The 18871-nt window shown below is 39.7% G+C and overlaps 1 long non-coding RNA gene across 1 annotated transcript; it reads right to left on the bottom strand.

Annotated features, from left to right (window-relative positions):
* Positions 1 to 490: 490 nt before the first annotated feature.
* Positions 491 to 5973, bottom strand: LOC107802118 (uncharacterized). Its single transcript, XR_001651771.2, has 2 exons — positions 5089 to 5973; positions 491 to 749 (listed from the first exon to the last, which is right to left on the bottom strand). It is a non-coding gene; the product is annotated as an uncharacterized LOC107802118 (long non-coding RNA).
* Positions 5974 to 18871: the final 12898 nt, after the last annotated feature.

Genomic DNA, 18871 nt, shown 5'->3' with positions numbered 1-18871 from the left:
CCATGTTGCTAGAGGCCGAGGGAGGGCACCAGCCCGAGGTAGGAGACGAGGACATCCCAGAGTTTCTCCAGCTATTCCACCAACGAATCTAGTAGAGGATTCTATTATTGAGGAGCAGGGCTAGATGCCTGCGGAAGAGCCAGCCCCGGTAGATTTTATGTCAGCACCGGGCTTCCAGGAGGTCATAGGCCGTATGCTACAGTTCATAGACACTATGACCCGGGCTGATTTATTTCCAGCAGACCCAGCCACATCTCAGATTGGAGGGGGAGCACAGACCCCTACTGCTCAGGCTCCTAGGCATACAACTGTTGTATATCAGACCCCAGGCACGAGGTACCGTGGGCGGAGCCTAGCCAGTGGCAGCAGTCGTACCTATCACGACCCTAAAATCGACTCGGTCGTGATGGCACCTATCGTGGAACTAGGCCGGCCGACATAATTCCCAAATCTAACTATTTTTCTATAACAGTCATTTTTAAGTCATTAATTAAGAAGAAATCTTATAATATAAGTCTAAACAACTAGTGCAGAATAAATATACAAGCCCGACATCGGGGTATCACAAGTCACGAGCATCTACAAAGATCTGAATACAACAAAGAGTCTAGAAATGTACTAAATACAGTCTAAGGAAGAAAAGAGGGAGAAATAACAGTGCTGCAAACGTCGGGCAACTACCTTGCTAACTCCAATGACTCTGCCACTAAGCAATCAACACCCGTTACGGGATTCAAAACTACCTGAATCTGCACACAAGGTGCAGGGAGTAATGTGAGTACGCCAACTCAGTAAGTAATAAAAGTAAATGAAAGCTGCGCAGTAAGAAAACACGTAAGCCACGTCAACACGCTATAACAAATGCAAGACATTTCCAACACAGTACATAAATTATTTACTTCATAAATCAAGCTCAGTTCAGTAAAAGCCTTTGAAAATAACTTTCAATAGTTTCAAACGAGTGATAAAACAGTGAGTAAAAATGATATAAAATGTAGACTGCCCCTCGGGCAAAACATGTACCATAAACCGCCCCTCGGGCATAATATCAACAGAACCATCCCTCGGGCTACCTCACAATCACTCGTAATCAACCCCTCAGGCATAACAAGAATCAAGAACCGCCCCTCGGGCCAAACGTGGATCAAGAACAACCCTTCGGGCAACAATATGAAACAACAACAGCCTCTCGGGCTACATTATATTACTCACACTGGGTACCCGTGCTCACTGGGGGTGTACAGACTCCGGGAGGGGCCCCTTATGGCCAAACGCAATAACAAGCCATCTCGTGGCAAAATCAATATATCACTCACTCAGCGTACCCGCGCTCATTGGGGTGTATAGACTCCGGGAGGGGCCCTTTACGGCCCAAGTGCAATATCAAGCCACCTCGTGGCATAACAACTCAGGCCCTCAACCTCAAGATCATAAATCAGTATAACACTGCTGCAGTGTGCAACCCGATCCCATAATAACCTCACAACACAGGCCCTCAGCCCTACTTAGTCAGAAATCTCTAAAAGCCACTCGGACACAGTAAAATATGATGCTCAACCCAAACTATCATTTAAGATGTCAAAATAGAGTAAACATGGTTGAGTTATGAAAACAGTAGAATATAGCATGACTGAATACAAATATAAAGTCAAAACAATGAGGAATAGTAGTAAAAATCCCCTAAGGGTCCAAAATAGTTGGCACGAGGCCCAAATATGGCATTCATCCCAAAACATGATGATAGAAAATAATTTTCAATTAAATACGCAGTTAAACAGTCATACTGGATGGACTAAATCACGATCCCCAATGGTGCATGACCCCACGCTCGTCATCTAACGTGTACGTCACCTCAAAATAACACAACGATGTGAAATTCGGAGTTTCATACCCTCAGGACAAACATTTACAATCATTACTTACCTCAATCCGAGCAAAATCCTACTCCAAAATGCTTTTGCCCCTTGAATCGGCCTCCAATCGACCCGAATCTAGCCACATTTAATTCAATTCAGTCAATACTAATTATAGGAATTAATTCCATATGAAAATACTAATTTTCCAACAAAATCCGAAATTTAACTCAAAATCGCACGTGGGGCCCACGTCTCGAAATCCGACGAAACTCATAAAATCCGACAACCCATTCAACCACGAGTCTAACCATACCAAAATTACTAAATTCCGATAACATTTCGACCCTCAAATCCTCAAATCTATCCAAGAGAGTTTTCAAACTTTTCCAACTTAAAATCACCAATTAAATGTTAAAAACAACAATGGATTCGAGTAATCTATCAAAAATTATGTTAAGAACACTTATCCCGTTGTTTTCTCTGAAAATCCCTCGAACAATTGCCCCACTCGAGCTTCCTTGGTCCAAAAATGGAAGAATGGGACGAATTTGGACTTTATTCTGCTACCCAGGGTTTGTTCTTCGCGTTCGCGACCCTCCTCTCGCGTTCGCGATGAACAAATTCCTCGTCAGCGATTTCCAAACTCATTCCAGACAGCTTTTAGTATAATTGCCATAATTTTTTTTACACAACTCCAAATGACAAATGGTTTGATGTTCTGAATACTAGACACCAAGGGCTATAATTTCATAGGTTGCTAATTTCCTGAGTCATCATTATATATTGCGAGATATAAGCTTCCAAAGTCAGCCCTGTGCAGCAGAGATTTTCAAACTCTCCCCGGACAGACTGTAGTGTAACTACCATAACTTTTTGTACACAAATCTAAATGCCAATTAATTTACATTTCTGAAAACTAAACACAAAGATCTATAACTTTCATGTTTGGATTATCTCCAAATTCCTTATAGATTGTGAGATATGAGCCTCCGAAGTCAGACCTATGCAATCGAGATTTCCTTCTTCGCGAACGCGAAGAACAAACTTCCAGAGGCCAAATTCTTCTTCGCGAACGCGAAGAACAACACCAGATATCAGAAAATCAGCACCCAAAGTAGCCCAAAATGATTCGAAACATACTCGAGTCCACCGAGACCCCAACCAAATATACCAACAAGTCCTAAAACATGATACGGACTTGGTCGAAACTTCAAATCATATCAAACAACGCTAAAACCACGAATCACACCCCAATTCAAGCTTAATGAAACTAAGAACTTCCAACTTCTATATTCGATGCCGAAACCTATCAAATCAAGTCCGATTGACATCAAATTTTGCACACAAGTCATAAATGACAAAACGGAGCTAGAAAAATTTTTAGGACTGGATTCCGACCCAAAGATATCAAAAAGTCAACTCCCCAGTCAAACTTCCAAACTTAAATTTCTCATTTTCTCCATTTCAAGCATAATTTAGTTACGAACCTCGAAATAAATATCTGGACACACTCCTAATCCCGAAATTACCATACGGAGCTATTGGAATCATCAAAAATTCATTTTGGGGTCGTTTACACATTTTCATCTTCCGGTCAAATTATTCAACTTAAGCTTTCTTCTTGGAGACTAAGTGTCTCAATTCATTTCAAAAATCTCACCGGACCCTAACCAATTACCCTGACAAGTCACATAACAATTGTAAAGCATAAATTTAGCAGTAAATAGGGGAAACAAGATTGTATTATTCAAAACGGCCGGCCGGGTCATTACAGTACCTGAGCCCCGACCAACTGCGGCCGGCGAGCCGTAGAAGCTATTAGACAGATGGACTAGGCTACACCCTCCTGTCTTTGGAGGTGAGCGACATGAGGATCCCAGGACTTTATTGATTGGTGTAGGGACATAGTGCACAATATAAGGATATTAGAGACCCACAAGGTGGATTTTACTACTTTCAAGCTGGAGGGCAGGGCCCGTAGATGGTGGCAGTCTTATCTTCTTGGCAGACCAGCAAGTTCTCCTCCATTGACTTGGGATCAGTTACACATTTTTTCTTGGATATGTATAATCCACCCTCTCAGAGAGAAGAGTTGCGGTTTCAGTTTGAGCAGCTCCAGTAGGGTCAGATGTCAGTGACCGATCATGAGGCGAGACACTCTAAGTTGTCTCGCCATGCACTTATAATACTCTCTGTCACACCTCCTTTTTCCTGAAGGGATATGGAGTTTTTCCAATTAAAATGATATTAATTGAAATGAGATTATTTAATAAATTCAGAGTCACCACTTGGAATAATTTTATGATGTTCCAAGTCACCGGTTTATTTTAAATCTCAAATCGAGGAAAATTTGATTTCGTTTAAAGTCTGCAAAACTAGAAAAAACTAGGTAAGGAATTCTGTTAACCCGGGAGAAGGTGTTAGGCACTCCCGAGTTTTGTGGTTTTAGCACGATCACTTTTAATCTTACCTGGCTTAATTAACTATTTAATTACTTATTTTAGAACATATGTGTATTTTGCCTTTTACAACTCTTAAGTACTTGAAAGAATTATCGAGTTACGTGTTGGTATACTTATCTAATTTGGTGCATCAAGAATCATGTCACACGTATGTGTACACAATTCCTAACACTTAGTTTATTTAAGAAAAAGTTTGGTCAAAGTCGCGCGAACGCATACCTTCAATTTATTTGAAAAAATCAAAATCGCGACACGCGAACATGTACACAATCACGATAGTAGTTTAAAAACCACGCCTAAAAGCATTTCTACAAGTATTTATTTTTAAATCGTACTCGTGTCACGCGAACGATACACAATTAATAACATTTTATTATTATTAAGATTGTTTGGCCAAAGTCGCGCAAACGCGTACTTTGATTTATTTCAAATTTAATTTGTCTCATGTTCAAAGCTACGTCTACTTCTAGCTAGACTATACAACCCATTATGTCAAGACATACCATATGGCCCACATGAATACAACCAATAAAATAATCAAGCCCAAATAAATTTAATTCTACACTAACGAATTCATCACTCAAAACAAAACTAATTAATCTTCAGATCAACACTAAATATTAACAATGCTGAAACATACTAAAAGATGGCAAAATAGAGGCAATAGGAAGAAAGCCAATCAGGCAAATTAAGGTCACACATATTTGATGGCTGAATAAAGTAACAACTTTAAAAAAATAAAAATGCAGAAAATAATAAAGGAAATAAACCTTTTTTTTAATTAGCTTCTGTATTTGCAAGAGCCTCTGGTCAGCATACAAGGAAAGGCATGCCGACAACCTAAAAACAAACAGACCCGCCACCCGAAGACCGCACCGGAACCTCAAAACTTACCGGAACCATTCGTCGGAAGCCCGATTTCGAGCTGAAGCTTTGCTGGAGTTCTTGGCTGGATTTTGGAGGTTTTAAAACTGGTTTTGCTGCTCCTTTTCGGCTTGGATTTCTATTGTATTTTGGGGTGGACTTGAGGTAAAAATGGATGTATTTTGTCGAGTTTTAGGTGCTGATTTTAGAATGCTTTAATGGTGATTAGCAGGTGTTCTTGAGGGAGATGAAGCTGGGTTTTTTTTAGCTCTTGCTACTGCATTTTTTTATCAGCTGCTGCACAACTTTTTCTTTCTTTAGGGCTCTAGGGTTCCTCCTCACTTTTAGATATCCCCAAGATATATTTATACACTCCATATAATATGTGTGCTTGGCTACAAAGAAAAAGTTTTTGGGTCGGGTCATGTACGCGTGAGACCCAATTAAGGATAAGGATGATGAAAAAAATTGGACGGGTGAGGGAATCCTATGCATGTATAGAGTGAATGAGAAGATATATCATGAAAAGGGTATATGCGGATCAAATACCAAAAATATGGGACAAAAAAAAATAAATATAGGCAAGGAATATTCCTATTTTGGTAACTGCATATATGTACGAAAAGGATAAGAAACTTTTTGACCATGTGAATTTTGTTACGCAAGTCTGCCCATATTTTATGATATGCATGTGCACATATGGTTTGTTTTCTTTTTAACTTTTGACAAAATGCAAGAAAAATTCATAACGAAAGAGAAGACTAACAAGCTAACAAAAAAGATCTCAACTTACAAGAAAAACTAAACAGGAGAGTGTTAATTAATCTTACTGCAAAATAAGGAAAAGTCGAGAGATAAAAATTAATCCTATTTTAAGATCCTAATGAGAACAAGACTATTTTTGTGATTTTCTTTTAAAAGATATGCAACTACAAAATAAACTACTACTCCTATCAAGTAAAAGTGGCGAGGCAAAATACTAATTAAATGAAAATACTAATTTATCAAGATTAGGAGAAAAGATATATTTTTGTTCATTTTCTTTTCTTTGCAAGAATAACAATATTTAACACTTTAAAAATGTAAATCTTTTTGTTGGTTTTTAATTTTATCAAATAAACCTACTAAAACATGAAATAACGGCTAAAATATCAAGATTAAACTTAGCAAATATTTACATACTAAAAAGTAATGAAAAATTCAAATGTAGTCAACAATTAAGTGCTCAGCACATGCCCCTCTTTGCTTGGAAACATGAAGGGTTTTCAGGCAAAGACAAGGTGAGCCACGTGACTAATTTTTACCACACTATTTTCAAAAGGGAAGAAACAAAGAATAGAGAAGAGAGTGCAACCGAGTCCTGGTTTTGGACAGCCTACATATCACGGGTTATAAGGGAATCAGGTCGCGTGTAGTTCAGAGAGAATGACGGAGTGATGAGTTGAGAGTCGAGTGTGGTTCCGTCGAGGCTCCGGTCCGTGGTCCTGTTATTAAATAAAAAACCAAAATCTAAAGGAACTAAACAAGCCTATTAGCTATGAGTTACAAGATTCCTATCTATATTTGTTCTGAAATTTGATCTTGAGTCTTGAATGGTTCTTCATGCAGACTTTTGATTTGAGCCTTGCTGCTTGTTAGCTGGAGGTGCTTGTTCATTCTTCTACGACTTTTTCTGATAAGAACAGGGAATGTTGTGCTTAGGACTTCAGTCATGTCTTGAGCACTTCACATCTTTCATCTGCTTCTGCATTTTGGATTCACTTTTTTTTTTCTTTTTTCTCTTTTTTTATTCTGGATTGAGACCTCTTTTTTGGTCATCTCTAACATTGTGTCTCGAGGTAAAATCTGCTCAGACACCAAAACAAATAAACGAACGAAAATTTTCTGCCCCAGTTTTCACTAGGAAAACTTCGTGAGTTATTTGTAACCAAAACTCTATACTACTTCATTATTTAAAGCAATAAAAGTCAGGATTGTGTATCCTTGGGAAAAAGAGATTAGGGAGTGGAGGCCCTATATCTAAAAAAAATAAAATTCGTTAGGGATTGGAAACCCTATATTGAAAAATCATCAACTAGGGAGTGGTGACCCTATGTTGGCATCAGGTTATGTTGGCATTAACTAGGGGGTGGAGACCCTATGTTGGCGTCAGGTTATGCTGGCATCAACTAGGGATTGGTTGACATCAGGTTATGCTGACATCAACTAGGGAGTGAAGACCCTATATTGGAAAATGAGACTACTGAATTGTGTACCCATGCTAAAATGAACAAAGAATGATTTTTTTGTTTTTTTCCTTTTTTTTAAAAAAAATCAATTTTTTATAGAAAATCATTCTTTTAAACAAATTGCCCCAATGCTTTTTTTCAAAGGCATGAATAAATAACTTTTTTTAATTGAGACATCCTTTTTTTTAATTTCCTATGAGAAAATTCATCAGACTAAGTTTTTATTTCTTAGGAGAAAAATTCATTAGACTAAGACATCTATCCTAGGAGAAAGTTCATCAAACTAGGTTTTCTAATTTGTTATCTTAGGAGAAAGATTCATCAGACTAAGATTTTAATCCTAGGAAAAAAGCTCACCAGACTAGGTTTTCTTATTATCTTAGGAGAAAGATTTTCAGACTAAGATTTCTTGTCCTAGGAGAAAATTCATCAGACTAGGGCTCTTATCTTAGGAGAAAAATTCATCAGACTAAGATTTCTATCCTAGGAGAAAATTTATCAGACTAGGTTTTCTATCTTAGGAGAAAGATTCATCAGACTAAGATTTCGATTCTAGGAGAAAATTCATCAGACTAGGTCCTTTTTTTTTGTTATCTTAGGAGAAAGTTTGATCAGACTAAGATTTCTATCCTAGGAGAAAATTCATCAGACTAAGATTTTTATTTGGAGAAAATCCATCAGACTAGGGCTTTTTATCCTAGGAGGAAAAATGTGAGTGCAATGAAAATATTTTATGCACATTAGCAAGACAAATAAAGGCAAAGATTTGAGAAACTTCCCTGTGTCGGCTCTCCTCTTCTCTTCTTTTTTTCTCTTTTCTTTATTTTTTTTCCTTTCTTCCCCCCCCCCCCTTTTTGAACCATTTGTACTGCTTTGTTCCTGTTTCAAACAAAGAAAATTTTGTCAGTTTTGAAAGTGGTGGTTGGTTTGTGGCCTTGAGTCTTGGGCAGCTTGGCTTTTGCTCAACCAGCTTGAGTCGGTCTCAAGAGACTTTTGCTCTACATCAATCCTGATTGTTTCACACTCAGTACCATTTGAATTTGCGGCTCAATCAGATGTATCTCGGAAAAGAGATTTTTTTCTTGGATAACCTTTTCTGATATCTTGAATGGCTTTTGCTTTTGGAGCAATTTGTCTGTCAGAGAGAATCACAACTGGAAGTGTCTTTTGCACGATGTGCACACACTATAGTCCTTGTTCGGTACTACAGAGAATCCTTGATTAACCTTGAGGTTATCTTTGCTTGCTTTAGCTAAGTAGGCTGATAAGAGTCTTTTGGGGGGGGAGCCTTTGCATGAATCTCAAGGCATGTTGCCTGTAACAACCGAGTGTGCTGGCCAAATTTACTTTGTGCAGCTGAAAAGCTGGTAGCAAATTTTGAAATCTTTTCTTGCTTTTTTTTGGCAAGGACTGACTCAGAGCGAACGACACAATGATGCAAAGAAACAATATTAACAAGATATGCCCCTGTCGAGAAGGACAAAAGGAAGAGTTTTTTTTTTCAATAACTAGCCTTAATGACCATGACATGCATTTTGGACTCAACGGCCTAATCTATCAAACTGATCTAATCTTTCCTTTACCATTCCTATGACCTTTGAAGTCGGGCTTGTTCGTGTCAATCCTTTGCATCAGCTTCACGATTCACTTTTGACTAGTGGTGGCCCGAAGGGTTTTCACCAACAAGCCTCTCTCATTTATTATCTCTACTTACCGTTGCTTTACAGTGCCCGTAAAGGTTTTCGCTAGTAAAATTCTCTCATTTTTTCTTTTTCTTTTTTTGTTTTTTCTTTCCTTTGTGAGCAACTTGACAGTGTTCTATATCGTGTGACAACTGTTGGTCATTGCATGTGTCTCTTAGCATTCTTGAAGGCTGATCAGGAGGTATTTATTTGGATAGGGTTGAAAAGAAAAGACGGCATGATGGCTCAAATACTAGTTTCAGATACTTGGGATTTTTTTGGATTTTTTCTTCTTTTTTTGACTTTTATTTTGTTGGACCGAACCGTGTAAGGCTGCCTTGTCAAATGTAGTTCAAATATCTGTCCTAACTAATTTTTTTTCATCTTACTTTCTATATCTTTTTCTCTTTTTTTTCTTTTCTTTCTCCTTTTTTTTTCAAAACAAATTGACCTAACTTTTTGTAATGACCCGACCGGTCGTTTTGAGTTTTTGCACTTTGCTCGCCAGTTCTCGGGCATGACTTGCCCCGTGTGATGTATTATGACTTATGTAAATCGTTGGTTTTGGTTTTTAAGGTAATCAGAATGAATTTGGAAGAACAGTTCTCAATTTGTAGCTTGAAAATTGAAAGGTTTGACCAAGTTTTGACTTGCTTGTATATGATCTCGGATTCGAATTTTTATGATTTGGTTAGCTTCGTTAGGTGATTTGGGACTTAGGAGCGCAATTGGAATGCATTTTGGAGGTCCGTGGAAAGTTTGGGCTTGAATTGGCGAAATTAAGATTTTGGCGTTTTCCGATTGATAGGTGAGATTTTTATATAAGGGTTGGAATGGAATTACGGAAGTTGTACTAGCTCCGTTATGTCATTTGTGACGTGTGTGCAAAATTTCAGATCTTTCAGACGTGGTTTGATTGGGTTTTTGATCAAAAGCGTGATTCAGAAGAATTTGGAAACTTAGGCTTGAATCCGATGTGTTTTGGTTGATCCGATATTGTTGGAAGTGTTTTGAAAATTGGTATAGGTTCGAATAAGGTTATGGGATATCGTTGTGCTTTTGGTTGAGGTCCCGGGGGCCTCGGAATGGTTTCGGATGGTTATCGGGAAGTCGGACTTGGAGTATTGCAGCAGAAAATTTGCTGCCTCTGTTGTTTCCGCACCTGCAGATTTGGTGACCGCAGGTGCGATGTCGTTGGTGCGTAATGGAGACCGCAAAAGCGGTGCTGGCCGCAGAAGCGGAGACTTTGACCGCATCTGCGAGGCCGCAGGTGCGATACCTGGGTCGCAGATGCGGAATCTGAAGGAGTAATGGAATCCGCAGAAGCGGGTGTTTTTCCGCCGAAGAGGAAGTGCAAGTGCGCTTATGGGATCGCAGGTGCGGAAGTGCTGGGCAGAATGTATAAAAATGCCCTTTCGGGATTCTCAGTCATTTTGTTCACCATTTTTGTGCGATTTTGGAGCTCCAAGCTGTGATTTCAAGAGGGGATCAAGTGTTTCCATAGAGGTAAGCTACTTGGGCTTTATACCTTGTATTTATGGTGATTATTTCATTATTTAATCATGAAAAATCAGTGGAAAATTTGAGGAAGAGTTGGGAAATTAGGGCTTGAAATTGGAGAGTGGATTTTGAGAATTTGAGTGACCATATGAGGTCGGATTTTGGTAAATTTGATATGTATGAACTCGTGAGAGGATGGGGATTCCATTGATGTTAATTTTATCGAGTTCCAAGACGTGGTCCCGAGGGCCGGGTTTGAGCAATTTCATGATTTTAATGCAAATTGGATATTTTCAAGTGGGCTTTGTTCCCTTAGCATATTTTAATAGTTATGTTCTGATTGTGGCTAGATTTGGAGCATCCGAAGGTCGATTCGTGAGGGCAAAGGCATCGCGGGCTAGAGTTTGGACCAGATCGAGGTAAGTAATGATTATAAATATTGTCCTGAGGGTTTGAAACCCCGGAATACTCATCTTTGTGTTACTTTGAGGTGGCGCACACGCTAGATAACGAGTGTGAAGTTGTGCACCATTGGGGATTGTGACTTAGTCCATCCCGTACGACTGTTAAGTCGCGTATTTGATTTGAAATCTTATGATATTCCATGTTCTAGAGATTTATATTATATTTTGGGCTGTATGCCATGTTTGGGGTCTTGTGCCGACCTGCTGAGACCCTTAGGGGCACTTTCACTATTTTTCCTCACTCTATTTGTTTTGAAAGCATATTCTCAGTCATGTTTTACCTGTTTATTGTTTAAATCTGGTTTTATCACTTTATTTCTTAAAAATATGAAAACTGTTTGGGCTGAGTTCCTATTTTATTGATGGCCCGAGTGATCGTGAGGTTGATGACTGAGATAGACCGAGGGTCTGATTGTGAGGTTGATGACTGAGATAGACCGAGAGTCTGATTGTGAGGTTAATGACTGAGAGAGGCCGAGGCCGTGGTTGTGAGGATTATATATCTATGGATCGGGCTACACACCGCAGTAATATATATATATATATATATATATATATATATATATATATACATATATATATGGGGATCGGGATGCACGCCGCAGCGATATAGCGCTTGGGCTGTAGGAGCCCCTCCGGAGTCTGCACACTCCTAGTGAGCGCAATAGACTATATATATGGATCGGACTGCAAGCCGCAGCGATTACTATATGGTACCTATTAAGTGTGAGTGCTAAGTGTGAGCACTGATTAGTAAGAGTTGAGTCACGAGTGACTGAGAGGCTTGCCTGAGGGGCTACATAGATATACATGTACATGAGTGATGCTTTGCCTGAGGTGCTGGTTTATGAACTTGTTGTTTTCATTCCTCTTTAAAACGAGTTTCTATTGAACATGTTGATTTGATTACTGCTTTTACTCATTTTTAAACCGAGCCTCTATTGAAAATGTTGAACAAACGTTTTAAATAGTATTTCATTTAAACTGAAGTTTCTAAGTTTTGAAAAGGGTTGTGAAATTTCTGTTTTGCTCGAGGGGCTGTATGCGAACTATGTTTTGCCCAAGGGGCCGATTATGGTTTTTATGTCTTTTATTATAAATGGTATTGAACCCCTACTGAAACTGTTGAAGGCATTTTCAAATGATTTTTATCGAAAGATGGGTTTAAAATGAGACGATTGACTCGTATTCCGATTTGAAAGCCTGTTGTGCTTATTAAGTTTATCATAAATGTAGATTCATCATTTCCTACTGCTCGGCCTTTATTTACTCTTATTACTTACTGGGTTGGAGTACTCATATTACTCCCTACACCACGTGTGCATATTCAGGTATTTCGGAATCCGGTAGCAGGTGTTGATTGCTCAGACGCGGAGTCATCAGAGTTAGCAAGGTGGCTGCACGACGTTCGTAGCACTGCTTCCTCCCTCTCATTTTATTACTGTATTTAGTATATTTTTAGACTCTTGTTATATTCAGACCTTGGTAGATGCTCATGACTAGTGACACCCCGATGTCGGGCTTGTGTAATTATTCCGTATTTTTCTTTTTAATGTTCATTATGAGATTATTGTTTTATAAATGGTATAAAAACAACTTTTAATGGAAAATGGTTTATTTGGAATTGTGTCGGCTGGCCTTGTCTTCACGAGAGGCGCCATCACGACTGGGTCCGGTTTGGGGTCGTGACAAGTTGGTATCAGAGCCTAGGTTATATAGGCCTCACGAGTCATGAGCAGGTTTAGTAGAGTCTCGCGGATCGGTACAGAGACGTCTGTACTTATCCTCGAGAGGCTGCTGAACCTTTAGGAAAAACTTCATATTCTTGAATTCTTATCGTGCGTCCTTGATTCAGCTTGAAAAGTAACTCTTGGAATTCGTTCCACGCGTTCGTATGCGCGCATGAACGCTCGGTATTAGATGTGCATCGATGGCTTGTGATTCCCTAATCGAGGGGCAAGATGTGATCTCTGTTTGTTGATGTTGGGCCAGTCTGGAGGACTCGAGGCCGGATTTTTGCCTATAGCTTGAGCACCGAGGTGCTGATTGTGTGAGAAAGTATTTTTGAACTTATATGTTCGGTAGTGCCCTATTGGTAGCGGTAATGACTGGATAGTTACGTGATGAGTGTGATGTGACTGCGAGATGCATTCATATGATTTGGAAGCGACGAGAAGGGTCTGCGGAAGGATAAAAGAACTAATAGGTGCTTGATTTTCATCTCGATTTGAGGTATAGCCCCGAGTTATGAGTGTGTGAAGAATCTTTTCATGTGTTCTAGTTGGGAGTGAAATAAATTTCATGTTATGGTATGAGCTCAGACTCGGAATGATTAAGTGACTGCATAATGTTTATGACAGTGGAAGCTATACAAAAATATTAGTTTGAGGCCAAGCAGGTGGGGTTATATCCTGTGGAGTGTTCTGAGGTTGTGTGATCCTCATGTTGTCTGTTAGAAGATCTCATTTACAAGTGAAATATAGGTGTTGAAAATTTAAATTTGGGATACTTAAGCGAGTGGGCTTGACTATTGCGAGGATGAATGCGAGATTGCAGAAGATTCAAAGTACCAGATGGTCTGTGTTTCACGAGCTTATGAAGGATTGAGTTTAAATCTCATTATGGTATTATAGCAGCAATAGAGTATATGCGTTACGAGTTATTGTGTGTGGTTTGGTCTATGGCTTCGAGCCAAGTGGGGGAGTCCGCTATTGATGAGTTGATTGCACGGTTATGTGCTATGTTGGTTCCAGTGTGAGGCGTACTGGTGAATCAGTTATGGCTTACGGAGATTTAGACCAAGGGTGGCCCGAGTAAAGGAAATTTTTTGACAAAGGTTATGTCATGCTTCATAGGTGTATGAGAATCACGACATGTCTTGAGTTGTTGTTGGTAATGGATGCTCGGTGCATAGAGCAGGAAGTTGCTTGGATGTTCAAGGATGAGGTTACACTCTGCAGTGTTGGGGTGCTATTGAGGCACGGGTGGTTCTGTTCATTTGATCAGGCTAATTGCAGTTTGTGTAGAGTGAATGACTCTCAAGAATGGTTCTAATGTGTTCAAGATTTTACATATAAAAATTGGTTATTTTAAAGTTGTACGTGTGGTTAGGAACTGAGTTTTCATTGGAAGATGTCAAGACTTGTGGTATTTTCTATATTAATTATGGGATTCTGTGTATCAGCATCAGGAAGGTAAAGGTAACAGATTTAGATTCGTAGGAAGTCTCTTCAGAGTAAAGTATTTTGAAGGTGGTGCTTTTGGGAATATTTAAGAGAGTATTCAGCGGCTTATGAGTCTTAGACGGTGTGGTTTTGTGCTTGGGTCTCATGTGGTAAGTCTGGGTTGAGAAATTGTGATGTTATAGCAAGAATGAGTATCAAGTTGAAGGTAAGTCAGAAGGGAACTCGGATAGATGGGATAGCTTGGTAGTGGCTCGGATCGGTGTGGTAAGGACATGATTAGTTCTTTGGATGCTTATGAGGTAATGAGTTTATACAGGTGTTTAGCGACAATGCTCTTGGGTTTTAGTAGCCTGCGTAGCTTGGTTGAGTTAGAAGGATTCAGTTCTGACGGTTTTGTTTTGTGCGAATGGAATTCGGAAAGTTCTCAATGATTCTACCACGGTTAGAGGTGTGTAGTTTACCATGGGCATGAAGAGCATGAGATGTATAATGATTTTCTCCTAGCTAAGGTCTAATAGAAAAGTGATTGGCTAGTTGAGTACGTAGTTGTGTGTGGCTCAGAATGGATATGAAGTTCTCATGTTTACCTTAGGACGGTATAGTATAGGCGGTGTGTTGTGCAAGACTTAGATTTGCATATGTAAGGTCACAGATCAGTTCAGAAAGGAAGGTCACAATTCTTATACAGCACGGGTGGTTTCAGATAATTAGAGAAATGAGCTTCAGATGATTAAGGAAATGGTAATGGTAATTAAGGTGATTTGACTAGGGTATATGTTTTAAAAATGGCAATGTGATTAAGTTGATGGTACTTCGGTAGTATTGCAGCACTTCTTGTCAGATCGGCTGCTGATATTCGAGTTTACTTGACAGCACAGAAGAATTTTAGAGTATCTCTCGTGGAATGATTGAGTACTAGAGGTGTGCTATATATGCGAGCGGCGGAATTGGGATCAGATATGGTAATTCGTGTGCTTTATGGACTTGGAGACTGGAAGTTCTCATATACAGGTTAGCTCGTGATTGTGGACGACAAGGATGTGGGTAAGTTAATCAGATGATAGTATGTGCTATGATTCAGTCATTGTGAACCTTTTGAGGATTATTTATTGGTTGCGTGTGACTAGACTTGATGTGTGGTTCATTGGTAGACCTATATGGATGTGTGTTCTGTATTGCGACGGCTCTATTGACTTCGAGTTGCCAATGGTGAGGGATGTGTTGATTCGGTTGTTATTGAGCTATTAGTAATCAGGGGGATCTATGAGATATTTTTCTGTGTTGCGAGGCATTAAGGTTTGTTGGTTATAGGCACATGTGGTGCGGCTTTATTAGGGCCTCTCAGTGGAATTCGAGCAGGAAGAGCACGGGGTATGGCTCGGTGGATGGCGTATCAGTTATGTCCTTTCAAGTCGTGTGGTGTTATTTAATTACCTCGCGGTGGTTATGATGATTGCTTTGGTTTTAGATATCATATTGCACATGGTTGTCGATTTTGAGCATAGTGACTTAAGGTGTTTTCACGTGGACCAATGTTTGGATGAGGTCGCGCATTGGAGAGAAGCTATGTGGAGGTATAATCTTGCGGGTTAGATTCATGTGTTCTGTTTCTATGATGGGAGACGGGTTCTCAGTCTTGTGTTTTGTGGTACTAGTGAGCTTGCGGTACAACGCTTCCATTTGAGTCATTTTCATGATTTGAGTAAGTTCGGATTGTGGCTTATTGGTGCACAGATTGCACAAGTCATGGCTTTAGTATGTATTGATGTGTCAATAGCACCAGAGTAGTTGTGTTGGATTAGATGAGATCGCTGGGATCTTTAATGACTGCAAACGAATTCGATTCCAGCATGTTGGAAGGATAATATCGAGGTTCGGCCCAGAAATTTGCTATGGTCTTTGCCAAAGGAGAAGTGGCTTCATGTATGGTTGATCTGAGAAATGGTTATGGCTCACTGCATGTTTTATTTATCATTAGCAGTATATAAAAGTGTTGGAATAAGACTTTAGCTGATAAGAGGTTCCCTACCGGTATTCGGTTGTTGCGTGCACCTGCTGTGATTAGAAGTTATCGCTACAAGTATTTGAGTTATGTGGTATATCATGTAATTGCACCTGAGGTTGTAGGTCTGGTTTATTATAGCCGATTCGGACTTATTCAGAGTATAGATGTGAGATTCTGATCTTGTGGATGATTTCAGAAGTGGAAATGTGGTTCCAAGGTTAATGGGCTAGGTTGGACTGTGAAATTTCAGTTACATTGTGTCATCGGACCTATACGAGATAGGGTGACGTGGGATCACCCCTGGGTCTATGTTCATGGTAGGGTTATTCAGCGATTGGTTGGCTTTTAGAACAACTCTGGGCACGTTCGAGGACGAACATATGTTTAAGTGGGAGAGGATGTAACGACCCGACCGGTCGTTTTTAGTTTTTGCACTTGCTCGCCAGTTCTCGGGCATGACTTGCCCCGTGTGATCTATTATGACTTATGTAAATCGTTGGTTTTGGTTTTCAAGATAATCGGAATGAATTTGGAAGAACAGTTCTCAATTTGTAGCTTGAAAATTAAAAGGTTTGACCAAGTTTTGACTTGCTTGTATATGATCTCGGATTCAAATTTTTATGATTTGGTTAGCTCCGTTAGGTGATTTGGGACTTAGGAGAGCGATCAGAATGCATTTTGGAGGTCCGTGGAAGGTTTAGGCTTGAATTGGCGAAATTTAGATTTTGGCGTTTCCGGGTTGATAGGTGAGATTTTTATATAGCGGTCGGAATGGAATTCCAGAAGTTGCAGTAGCTCCGTTGTGTCATTTATGACGTGTGTGCAAAATTTTAGATCATTCGGAAGTGGTTTAGTTGGGTTTTTGATCAAAAGCGTGATTCGGAAGAATTTGGAAACTTAGGCTTGAATCCGATGTGTTTTGGTTGATCCGATGTTGTTGGAAGTGTTTTGAAGATTGGTATAGGTTCGAATAAGGTTATGGGATATGGTTGTGCTTTTGGTTGAGGTCCCGGGGGCCTCGGGATAGTTTCAGATGGTTATCGGGAAGCCAAACTTGGAGTTTTGCAGCAGAAAATTTGTTGCCTCTATTGTTTCCGCACCTGCGGATTTGACCACATCTGCGAGGCCGCAGGTGCGATGCCTAGGTCGCAGATGCGGAATCTGAACGAGTAAGTGGAATCCGCAGAAGCGGGTGTTTTTCCGCAGAAGCGGAAGCGCAGGTGCGCTTATAGGATCACAGGTGCGGAAGTGCTGGGCAGAATGTATAAAAATGCCTCTTCGCGATTTTCAGTCATTTGTTCACCATTTTTGTGCGATTTTGGAGTTCCAAGCTGTGATTTCAAGAGGAAATCAAGTGTTTCCATAGAGGTAAGCTACTTGGGCTTTGCCTTGTGTTTATGGTGATTATTTCATTATTTAATCATGAAAAATCAGTGGAAATTTTGAGGAAGAGTTGGGAAATTAGGACTTGAAATTGGAGAGTGGATTTTGAGAATTTGAGTGACCATATGAGGCCGGATTTTGGTAAATTTGATATGTATGAACTCGTGGGAGGATGAGGATTCCATTGATGTTAATTTTATCGAGTTCCAAGACGTGGGCCCGAGGGCCGGGTTTGAGCAATTTCATGATTTTGATGCAAATTGGATATTTTCGAGTGGGCTTTGTTCCCTTAACATATTTTAATAGTTATGTTCTGATTGTGGCTAGATTTGGAGCATCCGAAGGTCAATTCGTGAGGGCAAAGGCATCGTAGGCTAGAGTTTGGACCGGATCGAGGTAAGTAATGATTGTAAATACTGTCCTCAGGGTTTGAAATCCCGAATTACACATCGTTGTGTTACTTTGAGGTGACACACACGCTAGATGACGAGCGATGAGTTGTGCACCATTGGGGATTGTGACTTGGTCTGTTCCGTACGATTGTTAAGTCGTGTATTTGATTTGAAATATTATGATATTCCATGTTCTAGAGATTTATATTATATTTGGGTTGTATGCCATGTTTGGTCGACCTGCTGATACCCTTAGGGGCACTTTCACTATTTTTCCTCACTCTGTTTGTTTTGAAAGCATATCCTCAGTCATGTTTTACATGTTTATTGTTTAAATCTGGTTTTATCACTTTATTTCTTAAAAATGTGGAAACTGTTTGGGCTGAGTTCCCTATTTTATTGATGGTCCGAGTGATCATGAGGTTGATGACTGAGATAGACCGAGGGTCTGATTCTGAGGTTGATGACTGAGATAGACCGAGAGTCTGATTGTGAGGTTAATGACTGAGAGAGGCCGAGGCCGTGGTTGTGAGGATTATATATCTATGGATCGGGCTACACACCGCAGTAATATATATATATATATATATATATATATATATATATATATATATATATATATATATATATATACATATATATATGGGGATCGGGATGCACGCCGCAGCGATATAGCGCTTGGGCTGTAGGAGCCCCTCCGGAGTCTGCACACTCCTAGTGAGCGCAATAGACTATATATATGGATCGGACTGCAAGCCGCAGCGATTACTATATGGTACCTATTAAGTGTGAGTGCTAAGTGTGAGCACTGATTAGTAAGAGTTGAGTCACGAGTGACTGAGAGGCTTGC

The sequence above is a fragment of the Nicotiana tabacum genome, chromosome 11 (genome assembly GCF_000715075.1).
Source record: "Nicotiana tabacum cultivar K326 chromosome 11, ASM71507v2, whole genome shotgun sequence".
Lineage (NCBI taxonomy): Eukaryota > Viridiplantae > Streptophyta > Magnoliopsida > Solanales > Solanaceae > Nicotiana > Nicotiana tabacum.
Note: the sequence above shows the minus strand (reverse complement) of the source record. Positions and strands in the feature narration are given on the sequence as shown.